This window comes from Palaemon carinicauda, chromosome 30 (genome assembly GCF_036898095.1).
Source record: "Palaemon carinicauda isolate YSFRI2023 chromosome 30, ASM3689809v2, whole genome shotgun sequence".
Classification (NCBI taxonomy): domain Eukaryota; kingdom Metazoa; phylum Arthropoda; class Malacostraca; order Decapoda; family Palaemonidae; genus Palaemon; species Palaemon carinicauda.
In genome coordinates this window covers 12,961,204-12,976,203 of record NC_090754.1, presented here as the reverse complement: position 1 = coordinate 12,976,203, position 15,000 = coordinate 12,961,204, and the positions used below count along the sequence as shown (strand labels likewise).

General features: G+C 35.5%; 1 pseudogene; it reads left to right on the top strand.

Moving 5' to 3' along the window:
- The first annotated feature begins 9,723 nt into the window (after window positions 1-9,723).
- Window positions 9,724-15,000, top strand: part of LOC137623394 (uncharacterized) — a 5,556-nt pseudogene continuing 279 nt past the window's right edge.

Sequence of the window (15,000 nt, the reverse complement as noted above, 5' to 3'; positions counted from 1 at the left end):
AATATTTCATTCCTAATACTTCTAAAAATGGGTTTTGGCTACTTATGCATCCCTACTAATATTGTTCTACAATTTTCTTTCATAATAATCTCGTTTCCTATAGAATTTTGGTGCATTTTTTTTTCTTTGTGGGTGTGTTAATAACCTTTTACTGATCATGTAATCTTGAATTAAGATTGAATATTTGTCACAGACAAATTAGTTTCTCTCTCTCTCTCTCTCTCTCTCTCTCTCTCTCTCTCTCTCTCTCTCTCTCTCTCTCTCTCTCTCTCTCTCTCTCTCTCTCAAAAAATCAAATTCCGATAAAATAATTAAACTCAGGATCAAAAGAGTATTGCAGTAATTTTCGTCAATCTCTTCAATGCAATCATCAAATGATGATTTGAACCCTTTATTGGCCAATACTGCAAAATTCTAAGATCACGTTCATAAATTAATATTCATTGAAAACTTTTATTTAACTGAATTACTTCCAAGCTATTTTTTGACGATTTTTTTCACTAAGGGGAATTATAAAAAAAAGAAAAAAATATTACTGCTTTCTACACTTTTCCTAGATCATTTGTTGGATGTTGGGTTGTTAGTATAACATTATAGCTTCTATAATATTCAATCTAAAACAAGGAAGGGTTTCTTTTATATCGTGAGAGGTGGCAATAGTAACCCTTGTTTGTTTAATAACACACAAGATCAATAAATCAACATGACGGAGGCAAACAAAACGAGAGAGAGAGAGAGAGAGAGAGAGAGAGAGAGAGAGAGAGAGAGAGAGAGAGAGAGAGAGAGAGAGAGAGAATAGAAGAGATATTCATGAAAAAAGCACCGAGGAAGTTAATGGTATTGTACAGAAAAGAATATCAAAACTGCCTTAAGGGGAGTGCAGGGTAACATATCTCAAGGTATACACTGTGCCAGTTCATGGAATTATGTATAAGTGTTTTCGTATGCACTTGGGAACCACTAAATATTTACAGAGTAGAAAAGCAAATGTTCTGAATAACATAATGCAAATCTTATACAGAAGCACGCTGTTTTTAGAAGAGATTTTTTGTCATGCCTCCCTTTTTTTCTGAAGAGATTTCACGCTTGCAAGCCGAGCTTCTTTGCAAAAGGACCTTTTTGCTATGGCCACAAAAAATTCCTATCTCTAATTCTAATTGAGGACTTCATTCTGCATTCAGCTTAAATTCAAATTTATTTAATACTCATCTTAGCAGTGTGAACATCCTACACCACCTCAGTAATGCTTCTGAAATATCTACACCTGATCTTCCTCCACACATCCTCATGCACCCTCTCCCTTCAATGGGAGAATAAGCTATTATTAGTTTCGCAAGATTGCGTTTCAATTAAGGACAATTCGCATTTAGCAATAGTCTCAAGTAACAAAACATTTACATTTTGTTAAATCGACATTGATATAAATACAGGATTCACTTCACAGATCCACTTGTCTGAGAAAGAAACGTTACAGGTGTGCGTCTTATATTTGTTTATGATATATCTTCATTTACACAATAGATGAAAAATACTTGAATCTCTTGAGGAGGTAACGCTGAAGCTTCTCTTTTGGAATGAGAACTATCATTATGATATATATATATATATATATATATATATATATATATATATATATATATATATATATATATATAAATTTATATATATATATATATATATATATATATATATATATATATATATATATATATATAGATGCCGCGTATTCCTTCAGAAGAGATCTTGTTTCTGATTATGTTCTATCTATGCCTGTTCACACAAAAACTTTCTTAGTTCGTCATTCCATCGTCCTCTTTTCCTTCCCCTGCCTCTTGCAATATCTAATGATCCTTTCGGTTATTTTTAATGTCAATCTATTACCTGCTATCGTGTCTTGGTCAAGTCCATCTATTTTTCTTACATATGGTTAAAATATTCTTTGCATTTTCTTGTGTTTTCACAAATGTTGCTCCTTTATTGTCTCTTAGTGTTATTCCCATCATTATTCTCTCCATACCATTTTAAATTGTAACTAGATTAGGTTCTACGGCTTTAAAGCTCCAAGTTTCGGATGCACCGATTAATACTAGTATGTGATTCTAATTAGATACTTTACTCCTAACAGAAAGTGGCATTTCACTTTCCATACCCTCATTTTATTTACAAAAAGCTCTCCAGCCCATGCTTATCCCTTTTAATTTCGTTTTTATGTCCCAAGGATACACTTAATCTCCCTAGTATGTAGAGTATATTCATTACCAGTCTTTAGAGGTTTGTTCATAACCAACATGAGATAATTGGACACTATCCTAATTTTATTTATATTCATCTTCAGTGTTATATTTTTGCTTTCACTATTCGAATCTTCTTTCATCGTTTCCAATTCCTCCTATGATTTACTGAACAAAACTATGTCACCCTCAAATCTTATGTTGTTCAGGTATTTTGAAAAATTTTTTCCAAGCATTCTGGGAATAATTTAGAGTGAATGGGGTCTATCTGTTACTACTGAAGTTTGACAGAATTAAAAGCTTTTTCATACCCTATTAATGCCATATATAGTGGTTTGTCTTGCTTGGTTGATTTTTCCATTGGGTAATTAACTATATGGATATGTTCAGTTGTTGAATACTCACTCGTAAAGCCTGCCTGCTCTCTCAGTTGATTAAATTCTAGCTGTCTTTCTATTCGGCTTTATATGATCTTTGTAAATATTTCATATATTATAGAGAGTAAACTAATTGGTTGGTAGTTTCTCAGGTCTTTTCTGTTTCCCTTTTTGTAAATCACTATAATAATAACGTTTTTCCACGCTGTTGATATAAACCCTTTTGCAGAAAGGTTCAGCGAGTTTAACGACTATTTAATCCCCCCATCTATTATTAAATCATTGTTATACTATTACATCTGCTGATTTACATCTTTTCATGCTTTTTAATTCTTTTCTTTTACTTCTACTACTGTTACCTCTTGTACTGTATAAAGTATTTCATTATTTCTAGTGTCAAAATTATTTTTCGTATCACTATTGTATAAAAGTTTACATAAATCTGCTGTAATTCTTATTACTACGTCTCTTGTGTTGATAATATTTCCATCTTCATCCTTTAAAGCAAGCATCTGTTGGTACCCTGTTCAAGTTTTCTCTCATCAATTTGATACATCTCCCTTTATTTGTTATTTCCTCTATTCTTGTATGACTGACTTTACAAATTTATATATATAGATATATATATATATATATATATATATATATATATATATACATATATATATATATATATATATATATATATATATATATATATATACATATTTATATATATATACATATATATATATATATATATATATATATATATATATATATATATATATATATATATTGACAATACTCTTCTCAACCCTATTATGAATAAGATAATCCACGGAGACCCACCACCAGATATGCATCAGATGTCAAGACATACTCCGAGCGGCTCAACATAAGAAGACGCACCTGGATGTAATTAAATTTGGCTAATCCTTCCAGCAATTATAACAACTGTAGAACAATTGAACACACCCGTTTGCTTCCCTATATAAACCGCCACTCTCCATTGTATTCCTCATTTTTACTTTACATCCTGAAGAGGGTCAATGTTTATTGACCGAAATATAGTGATTTATTTATTTCCTGTGTTTCTTTTATGGGCCTTTAAAAAAAAAAAAAAACATGTTAAACTGTTCGATTACAGTTATAAGTAAAACATATTAGCCCATCATGGAATCCCTTCGTTTTTTCCATATCTTCAGTTGAAATGCCGATATCAAGCATATATTCAGATGTTATGAACGACTAGTGCACGGACTTCACCAGAAAAGGTTTCTTGAAGAGTGTCTGCAGGAACAAGTGATACCTAAAATGTATGGCTTTTCACGCTGGACGTCAACATCGGACCCCTTTCCTCATTCCTCCAGGACATTTCTGCAAGAACGAATTATGTCAGCAAATCAAGACATCTATGTAACACGGAGGAATATAAGCGAATTGGGGGTATCTCTTCGTCTGCTGTGCCGAGATGATGGTATGTACAGAGATCTTTCTTCATATGTACTGATCGGTGCCATTATTAGTAATGTGACTCACTCCGAGAAATCAAATAATAAATTAGAAAGACTCATACGAAATAGTACATGGAATAATTTAGGATTAGAAAATAACGTTTTGAATTTATAGAACCGTCCACTCACAGTGAATGAGCAAACAGCTCTGAATCTAGGTATCTCTTTTGCTATGAAACCCGGACGGGAAAGTCATTTTGATTATGTGGTGGCCTTTGATAAACATTTCTCTAAAAATAATTTTGAAAAAGATGAAATTTGCCTAAAAGGAATCTTATTAAATGCATTAAAACAAAATAACAGTAAAAATCCGCTTCCCAGAAGGTTTCATAATGCAATTTTTTCATTACACAAAACCGATAATATCATCATCACAAAATCGGATAAAGACGAAAAATAGTTATTCTTGATAAAGAGACGTATGTCAACAAAGTTCAACAGCTCTTAAACGATGACACTACATATGAAAAGCTAACAAAAGACCCCCGTAACTCTATTGCTCCGGAATTTTTCAAATCCGTAAGAAAAATCGGAAATAATAAAAAAGACATCGAGGTCTTAGAAAAGTTCAAAGTTATGAACCCTTCATTGCCATATTTTTACGGGCTCCCAAAAACTCACAAGGACGGTATTCCCTTGCGCCCAATTGTCTCATGCAAAGGGTTATTTATGTATAATATATCAAAATGGTTAGCAGACTTAATGTCTCCCTTTCTAGGGAGTTTTTCTTCCGCTCATATTAAGCATGCAGAAGACTTTATCCAGAAATTCAATAGATTAAATATTCCGGTAAACAATGTAAAACTCTTGAGTCTTGGCGTAGAATCCTTATTTACAAAGGTCCCGATCAATGATGTACTAGGTTTCTTGAGGGAAAAATTAATCCCCTATGAAGATCACATCTCCCTCGGTATTGAAAAAACAATTAAGTTAATTAAACTAAGCGTGTCAAATAACGTTTTCTCTTTCAATGGAAATTTTTACAAAAAAAAATTTGGTTGTAGTATGGGCAGCCCGTTATCTCCAATTTTACCCAATCTCTACATGGAATACTTTGAAACGGAAATTTTAACAACAATTAAACCTACGAACATGGTTTGGCAACGCTATGTTGATGACATTTTCACATATTGGGATGATAGCTGAGGAGATTTTAATATATTTTTCAATAATCTAAATTCCCTAGTCCCTAGCATAAAATTTGAAATGGAATGGGAAAAAGATGAAAAATTAGTTTTTTTGGACATCAAAACTGAGAACCCCTTTGTTTTTTTATATTGCAACACCATAGGAAGCGCCCTTATTAACGTTTATCAAAATAAAAGAGATATAGAATCTGGCTTTTATAAAGTACCATGTGGGGATTGTGAAAAAGTCTACGTTGGGCAAACAGGCCATTCGCTATCTCAAAGATTATCCGAACACTAAAGATCTGTTAGGTATGGCTATGAAAACTCTGAGATTTTCGTTCACCTTAGAGATTTAGGGCACCAGATTAACTGGAGTGAGTCGTCTTTGCTTTTTAAGAGTACCTGTCCGTACAGAAGGAAAATCCTGGAATCAGCCATCATAAATCAATCAAACACAATGAACCTATCTGGCGGCCAATGGAATGCTGACACAGTGGACAATACTCTTCTCACCCCTATCATTAAGAAGATAATCCACAGAGACCGACCACCAGATATGCAGCAGGGGTCAAAAAATCCTCCGAGCGGCTCAACAATAAGAAGACGCACCTGGATGTAATCAAATTTGACTAATCCTTCCAGCAATTATAACTACTGTAGAACATTTGAACACACCCTTTTGCTTTCCTATATAAACCGTCACTCTCCACTGTATTCCTCATTTTTACTCTACATCCTGAAGAGGGTCAATGTTTATTGACCGAAATATAGTGATTTATTTATTTCCTGTGTTTCTTTTATGGGCTTTTTTGAAAACACACACACACACACACACACACACACATATATATATATATATATATATATATATATATATATATATATATATACATATATATCTATATATATATATATATATATATATATATATATATATATATATATATATATATATGTGTGTGTGTGTGTGTGTGTGTGTGTGTGTGTGTGTGTTTGTGAGTGTGTGTATGTGCATATGCAACCGTGACCCCATACGAGTGGGAAAAAATCACGCTAATGGGAGAAGAAAATTATGTGTTATAACATTATCAAATGAGGCAATAGAAATAAGTTGCCATAAAAAACTAAAAGTAAAACTTAGCAATATCAATGCCCTAATATATTAATTATTGATAGTAGAAGCAACATTAATAATAATGAAACAAATTATATGTCAAGCGATGAAGGCCTTTGTGTGTTGCAACAGAAGTACTTCCAGTGCAAATCATGTTAGTCTTTCAAAGAAGGATGATTTATACATCTGTAGCATCAGAAAAGGTGTTCATGGAAAATCAAGATTTTTGCAAAATATTTAGACAGCAAAAAGAAAAAAAAAATCTTCGATGGCCAAGGGTGCATAAAGAAGGTTCCTGTTCATAAATTTATGGGAAATAACACTGATATCGCAAATACTAATAAAAAATTTTGGTGGTCTTGAGAACGCTTAGATTCTGAAAGAATGCCCGTGGATTAAGAAAGGAAGTTAAAAAGGCATGAGCACTTTGCAATTATTGTAGGTTTGATCTCAGAAAACCTATTTGAAATATTGTAATCTACACACACCGATTCACTTCTGTATTCCATTTCAACATCACTGGCCCTTCCACCCTCTGTGCTTCTCCCAGGCCTTCTCTCTCATTTTCAGTATTCAATAGTTGTTCTCCCCATCACCTCTTAATATCTTCTTCCCTATGCAATACATCTCCCTCTCTATTCTTCATGACTCCCAGTTGCTTGAAATCCTGTCTTTGCATATTTTCAATTTTGGAATCTTATAAAATTTAATATCTTTTTATCCTTACATTGTCCCTGCCCATCATTTTAATTGCTCCACCAATCTTCCAAAATTTATACCTGTCTTTCTCCGTGTATTTCTTTCCTCTTTTCTGTACCCTTACTCTGTACCCTATGCATGCCTTTTTACAGTCCTCAAATGCCTTTAATTTTCTCCTTTCGACAAGCCATACATGCTGTTTTTTTCCCACTAGTTCCTCACCTTCCACTATACACATTTTTTTCATATTAGCCCATATATTTTCTACTCTATTACCCTGTCCAGTCTTCAAATTCTTCCTTTGTAATCGTCTATCATACTCACAGTCCTCCTTAAATTGCTCACCCTTTAATCTTTTTAGGTCACAACTTTAATTCTAGTTTACTTTCTCTTTTTGGGTTTTCTACCTCTTATTTTAGAATCCATCACTGCCTGTCTACTGTATGCTATTTAACAGACTATTTCCCAAAATCATATAGTAGTTATAATTTTCTTTTTGTCAACTTTCCCAACCCGGATGTATTCTATTGGGCTTTTCCATCTTCCCCTTTCATATATTGCCAGGTGTTTATCCAACTATTGAAACCAAGTGTTCCTGAATGTCCATTGCAAAGTCTGAGCCATCTGTAAAATATACTCCTTGTCTTCACTCCCAGTTCTGAACTTGTGTACTCCATATACTTCCTCATATCCATCCCTTCCCTCCCCCACTCTGCCATTCATTGCTGGTCCTATGATTAGCTTCTCCTACATTTTCACTGTTCTAAAGGCAGCCTCAAACTCATGTCTAAATAATTCTTTACCAAGTTTTTGGTAACTCACTTAAACATCATATGTGATACCCTATTATCATTAGGATCTTTAAAACCCTACCATTTACTATCTTTACTTCTGTCGCTTTTTCCTTCAGGTCACTAGCTATTCTAAGACCAAATCCATTACTTCAGTCTCGTGACCTGCTGTAATAAAGCTTATAATATTTTCTTATTTCTTAAGTTCCACTTCATTTCCCTCTACTTTCCTACAAACACAGAGTGTCTACCCTCCTCCCTCCATCACATCCATTATCTCCCTCAATCTTCCCATTATTTTACCGACATTTTGTCACTAGCTTTTTTCGTCGCAGTCATGAACCCTCATTCATTTAGCCCGATAACAAGGGGATTCTGACACTAGCCAGTTACAGGGGACACCCTAGCCTCGTCCATGTTTCTAATGCCATGGTGAATGGTAACTAATTTGACACAGATTTTTCTTTAATGATCGCATGCTCTTGCAGTCATGAACCACAGTTATTAGTGGTTGGCCTAATCTTAGACTAAACAGTCCAACTGTTAGTCAGCAGTTTCTATAGTTTTTCGTGGTGGGCCTAGCACTTGTTGGTGATGGATGGTAGGGAGTGAATGCGGAGGGCTTGGGTGGAAACTGTCAAGGGGTCGGGGGAGGTCGTGATGGAGGCAGTGAATTAGATGGTGATATAAGGTTGAGGAACCACGTCACTGAGTATTCTGTGCTGATTCCAAGCCCGAATAAATGGAGAAGGTACGGTCATGACACTCCTAGCTAGCCGGTAACCTGAATATATTTGTTCAAGAAAAGCACATTATGCCTCAGGAGGAATTGCAGGATCAATGGATATCTTGTTACACCCTGACTAGGAATGAGATTGGACATGCACAATGGAAACTCTCTAATCTAAGAATTGGAACAATGAATCTCAGCACACTCAGGGGGAAGGAGGAGCAGGTGATGGATCTGATGAAGGAAAGGAAATTAGACATAGCTGGTCTTTGTGAAACTCAGTTGACTGGACCGAGCATAAAATTACTTCCGGACTAATACTATGATATTTGTAGCGAAGAAAGAGAAGCAAAGCATGGAATGGGTGTTATTTATTAATGAAGAGCTTGCTTGAAATATTAGATATCTTATATATAAAAATTAAAGAATTTTAAGTTTTTCTCTTGCTTTAGGAACACATAAGATTTATTCAAGTTCATGCAATTCAACAAAGTTGGCCACATGATGAAATAGAAGAATTCTATGAAAACCTACAAGAAGTGAGAAATTATGTACCTAATGGTGATAATATAATAATTTTGGGTGATATGAATGGACATGTAGCTAGTGAAAGATTAAGGGTGAACATTATTATTGGAGCATTTGGTAGAGGTGATAGAAACAGAGAGGGTGACAGATTATTACTTTTCTTCCTTTCATAATGGTCTTTCAATAGCAGTAGAGATGGAGTTTTCCTTTGAATGATTTTACTAAAAGGTCCATGATAGTATTAACATTGACTAATATTCGAAATGTATCCAAATACGTAAAGAGTATTTCTTCTGTATCGTGTGACTGAGATCACAGACTGGTATAAGTTAAATTAAAGCTAAGGAACCCAAACGTTACAAGAGCCCAGGCTGCTACCAGATTTTCAGTTGAAAACTTGCAGCAAGAGGAATTATAAACATGCAAGTAATATTGCTAAAGATGACTTGAACGATACTGGCAATGTAAGTAATAATTACTGATATTTTTTTAACGCCATTATAGGAACTACAACAGATATTGTATTGTGCAAAACCACTTATGGAAGAAGACGTAAGCAAACAGCTTGATGGACTGAAGAACTAATGTACAGTGGGAAGTTGGAGTAAAAATTAAAAAATTCAGAAAATGGACGAAGACACGCCAGGCCAGGCCGATGACAGAGACAATTATAGCACAGCAAGCCCTGAAGTAGAAAGGGTAAACTCAATTGACGAACAAGAAAATTACACTGGTTAACAAAGAAATTGAGGCAAGCACAAAAATACCCGTTTTCACCTAATTTGGGGGTGCTGAATTCAAATTTGAAATCCATTTTTACTCATCACCTCTATTTTTTTTAGATATGCATAGTGTGCATTTTGTGCATATACGGTACATGAAGGCGTATATGCATTCAGGGTTAATTCAAATATTGTGAGACTTATGCCTTATTCTATAGTTATTACGCACTGAATGTAAGTGATTACATTACATTATATATATAATTATATATCAAGATTTTGGCAGTTAGGGCAGCAGGTCTCAATCCACACTCAGTAGTGCTCTGGCAGTCATTGGAAGAGGTTGTCTCGCAGGTGGTGCAGGAGGTTGGTGTCCCTCAACTATCGTGTTACACATCTTTTGGGTAGCTAAATATTAGTATTATATTTTCCAATGCACATTTTATTCCCTTGCATATGATTTAGTTTTACTTTGTTATATTTTCAGATTCTCCAATGGCTACAAGCACGTCAAAACATCGAGGATGCCTCAACAAGGCCAATTCTTTCTGCTACGTGTGTGGGGACTTCACAACAGTTGCACAGCGTCGAACCATCACTTCCCTCCTCAGAACCGCCTACTTTCACTATTTTGACTGTAAAATTGGTGATCAGGACAAGTCTTGGGCTCCACACATCTGTTGTAAACCCTGCTACAATGGACTAACTGCATGGTTTAATGGCAAGAAAGTGGCTTTCAACTTCGCTGTCCCGATGGTTTGGAGAGAGCCACGAAGCCACACAGATGATTGTTATTTTTGTTTATCTGATATAACTGGTTTCAATGCATCTAGGAAAAAGATCAAATATCTCAACCTTCCATCTGCTATGAGACCCGTTCCCTATTCACATGATCTTCCTGTACCCACACCTCCAGTAAATAAGGATCTTCTTTCCTTATCAGATGAAGAAATGCCTTCAAGGGAGAATTCTGCCGAGTCAATATCTTTGGAAGATATTGAGTCTACATATTCAGGAACAAGTGGCAACGAGCCTCACTGGATCATGCAAGAAGACCTGAATGATCTTGCTCTTGATTTGTATCTGTCAAAACAGCGGTCAGAGCTCTTGGCTTCTCGGCTTAAACAGTGGAACCTAGTCCAGGAAGATGTAAGGATCACCAGTTTCTGGAATCGGAACAAAGACCTTGCTTCCTTTTTCGACATGGAAAACAAGTTGTGCTACTGCACAAACATACCTGGTTTGTTCAAGTCCCTTGGTTTGCCACATAATCCTTCAGACTGGCGTCTTTTCATAGACTCTTCCAAGTGAAGTGTCAAGGCTGTGCTTCTGCACAACAGGAATAAATATCGCAGCATTCCCATTGCACACACTGTCCATCTAAAGGAGTCCTATGACAATATGGAGCTTCTTTTAGAAGCTATTAAGTACAGCGAGTACCAATGGAGTCTGTGTGGGGACCTCAAGGACATTGGTCTTCTTATGGGTATGCAAGCGGGCTTCACAAAGTACTGTTGTTTTCTCTGTCTCTGGGATAGTCTAGCTGTATCCCAGCATTACAAGCAGAAAGACTGGGGGTCTAGAAACACTTTTTTTCCTGGTGAACACAGCATCAAGGGGAATCCTCTGGTGGACAGGAATAAGGTGCTTCTTCCTCCTCTTCACATCAAGCTTGGTTTGATGAAGAATTTCGTGAAGGCGTTCGACAAAAATGGTGCTGCCTTCCAACACTTGTCTACTGTGTTCCCAGGTGTTAGTGCTGCTAAGATCAAAGAGGGCATCTTTGTCGGACCTCAGATCCGAGAAGTGCTGAAGAATACTGATTTTGAGGAGCTTCTTAACTTAAAGGAACTGAGAGCATGGGAAGCATTCAAGTCAGGCTGTAGTGGCTTCCTTGGTAATACACGCGTACCAGGTTACCAACCCTGAATTGAAAAGTTGCTAAAGTCTTACGAGGATATGGGGTGCCGAATGTCACTCAAGATTAATTTTCTCCATTCCCACCTCAACTTCTTCCCGCCAAACCTTGGAGCAGTGAGTGAGGAGCATGGAGAAAGATTCCACCAAGACAGTACGAAGATGGAGAGCAACCATCAAGGCAAATGGAAGCCCGGCATGATGGGAGACTTCTGCTGGATGCTCTTGCGTGACATCCCAGAGGAAAAATACACCAGATTTTCTAAGAAAAGACACTTTTGACTGTCTGTGGTACTATGAATTATGTAATTGTGTCATCCAAGTATATTGATTCAATAAGTGTTCTTTGTCTATCCTGTTATATCTGTTATAAGCTGCTGTAACTCTTGAAATGTGCACATATATTCTCTGTTTATACTAAAATGAGACTATTTAAAAGCCAGAAAACTAGAGGTGATAGAGCAAAACTATTTATAAATTTGAATTCAGCACACCCATATTAGCAAAAAACACCTATCCCCGTTGTTGCCTCAGACCATTTTTTTTTTTTTGTAAATCAGTGTTATTAGGAAAATAATTTAGATGACAAAAAAAAAAAAAAAGCAGGATTGGATCACAACCCCCAATGCATGTAATTAAAGATAAGAGGTGAAAATTTACTTACAAAACCAAGGGACATTCAGCTTAGGCTGAGGAATCATTTAGAAAATCTGCCTAACCCTCCTGGTCAAGGAGTTGAAGAATTTGAAGTTAACTATAAAGACAATGATAGTGAAAAGCCTAACTTTACGATAGATGAAATCGATAAAGATCTGAAAAAAGATGAAAATTGGTAAACCTCCGGGCGAAGATGGCAGGCCTACTGAATTACTAAAAGAATTTTGGACATACGGAAACTTTTTGGTTCCTTGAAATTTGTGATGGTTTCTGGAATGGAGGGGAAAATCCCGATGACATGAGACTCGATAATATATGTCCTATATAGAGAGAAAAAAGTGGACAAGACAAAAGGACTAGCTACTCGTACGTTACTATGAGATTCAGTGCCTCTGTAACACGTTTTTTTGGACTTTGCTCCTTATCAAAGCATCGGATGTAGCGGAAAGTTGACATATGTATATTTTAAAACCAAAAATAAAATTTGTCAGCATTATCAATAACCTAAACGCGATAGTTTTAATTTTTATAGAGTAAAAATGATCTAGCCGACGCCATGGCCAATGATAACGAGCCAAGAGTCGAAAACATTCATTACGTAAGCAATGTAAACAGCTTTTGACAAAACTTTGCCCTGCCCATCCACCAGACACCCATTCACCTTGTTCCATCGGCTCTGAAACCCATAACAGTCAAGAATGGCTAACAGGATTTGGAATTGCCCCCATGGTTGCAAAACTGCATTTGTCTTACGACTTGCAACTTTATACAGTCAAGAGAAAGCCCGTGGCCATATTTACTATAGCCTGAATAGGTAATTATTCAGTTTCTAGTTTAAATCAAATGTTTTTGGTCTGATTTGTATTTAGCGTAACATGATTATAATACTTGTAATGACATTCAGGCTTTTGAACATTTCCATTAACTATTCACTATGCCACAAAGAGAGAGAGAAAGAGAGAGATTGTGTGTAAACAGTCTTTATATAACTATTTTTATTAAAATAAGAATTTTGTGCTAAAATTTCCATCAGACCAACGGATCCTCCGATATAATTTTTTTTTCTTCTTCTTATGTTTTGGGCATGACTGCAGGTGCAGTGAGGCTCACCGTCAACCGTGCCTCCAGTTCCGTTCCTTCACCATCGTCAGGATCACAAGTGCCGCCTGTCTTTGATAACTTTACGATTGGTGCCATTCGTCGCTGTATCCACAGAAAGTTTGCCGAAAAGGAGCATTTTACTGTTGGTTCCTTGACAAATGACCTCAAAACAGCTGGCATTATTCCGGAAATGACATCATGGGCTTCAGTACTTCGACTCTTGCATTCTATGGGATTCAAGTATAAAACTTCCCAACGTAAGATGTATGTAAGGAATGAATCTCTGGAAATTGTATGCCGCCGGATAACTGCTCTCCGTGATCTACGACGCCAGTGGGAGGAGGATAGAGTGGTCGTTTATGTAGATGAAACCTGGTTCACGACGAGGATGGCCCACAACCGGGAATGGGCAGACACTACGCAGGATATCACCAGCCCCAATTACAGTCGTCAGGTTCCTCCTGGAGAAAGTGAGCGTTTTGTGGTGGTGGCAGCTGGCACGAATGAGTGCTTTATGGATGGTTCATACCTGTGCTACCTGGCCAAGACCAATCAGGGAGACTACCTTGGCAAGATGAATGTAAAGTTGTTCAAACAGTGGCTAACGACGCAACTTCTGCCATCCCTTCCCGAGCCAACTGTACTTGTGCTTGATAATGCACCATATCATAGCACACTGCTCGAGGAGAGTCGATGCCCCACATCAGCAACCCAAAAAGGCAGATCTCGTCGAGTAATTATAATAACTTCAAATATATATATATACACACACACACATATATATATATATATATATATATATATATATATATATATATATATATATATATATATATATCTATATATATATATATATATATATATATATATATATATATATATATATATATATATATATATATATATATATGTATATATATATGTCTGTGTATATATATATATATATATATATATATATATATGTGTGTGTGTATATATAGATATATATATATATATATATATATATATATATATATATATATATATATATATATATATATATATATATATATATATATATATATATATATACGTATTATATGTATGTATATATATATATATATATATATATATATATATATATATATATATATATATATATATATATATATATATATATATACAGTATATATATATATATATATATATATATATATATATATATATATAAATTGTTCGAAGAGTCAATTAACCTATTTTAATGGGAACTTGATCAAATTGCTCTTTATTGCTTGTACTACATGTAACAATTTATAATCTATCTTTAAGGTAATAAAGTTCTATTATGTTCTCTAGTCAGGTGGCCAGATCAGCGCAGGATATCGTTCCGACCTTCTGCTACACGCTCGGAGCTGCTGCTTATTTGCCAAAAGATTCGGTCGGAGCGAAGGTATGAGATTGACAACAACATCCGTGAATGGGGCCATGAGGTTGTGCGTTTGCTCCCCGCTCACCCCGAGCTCAATGC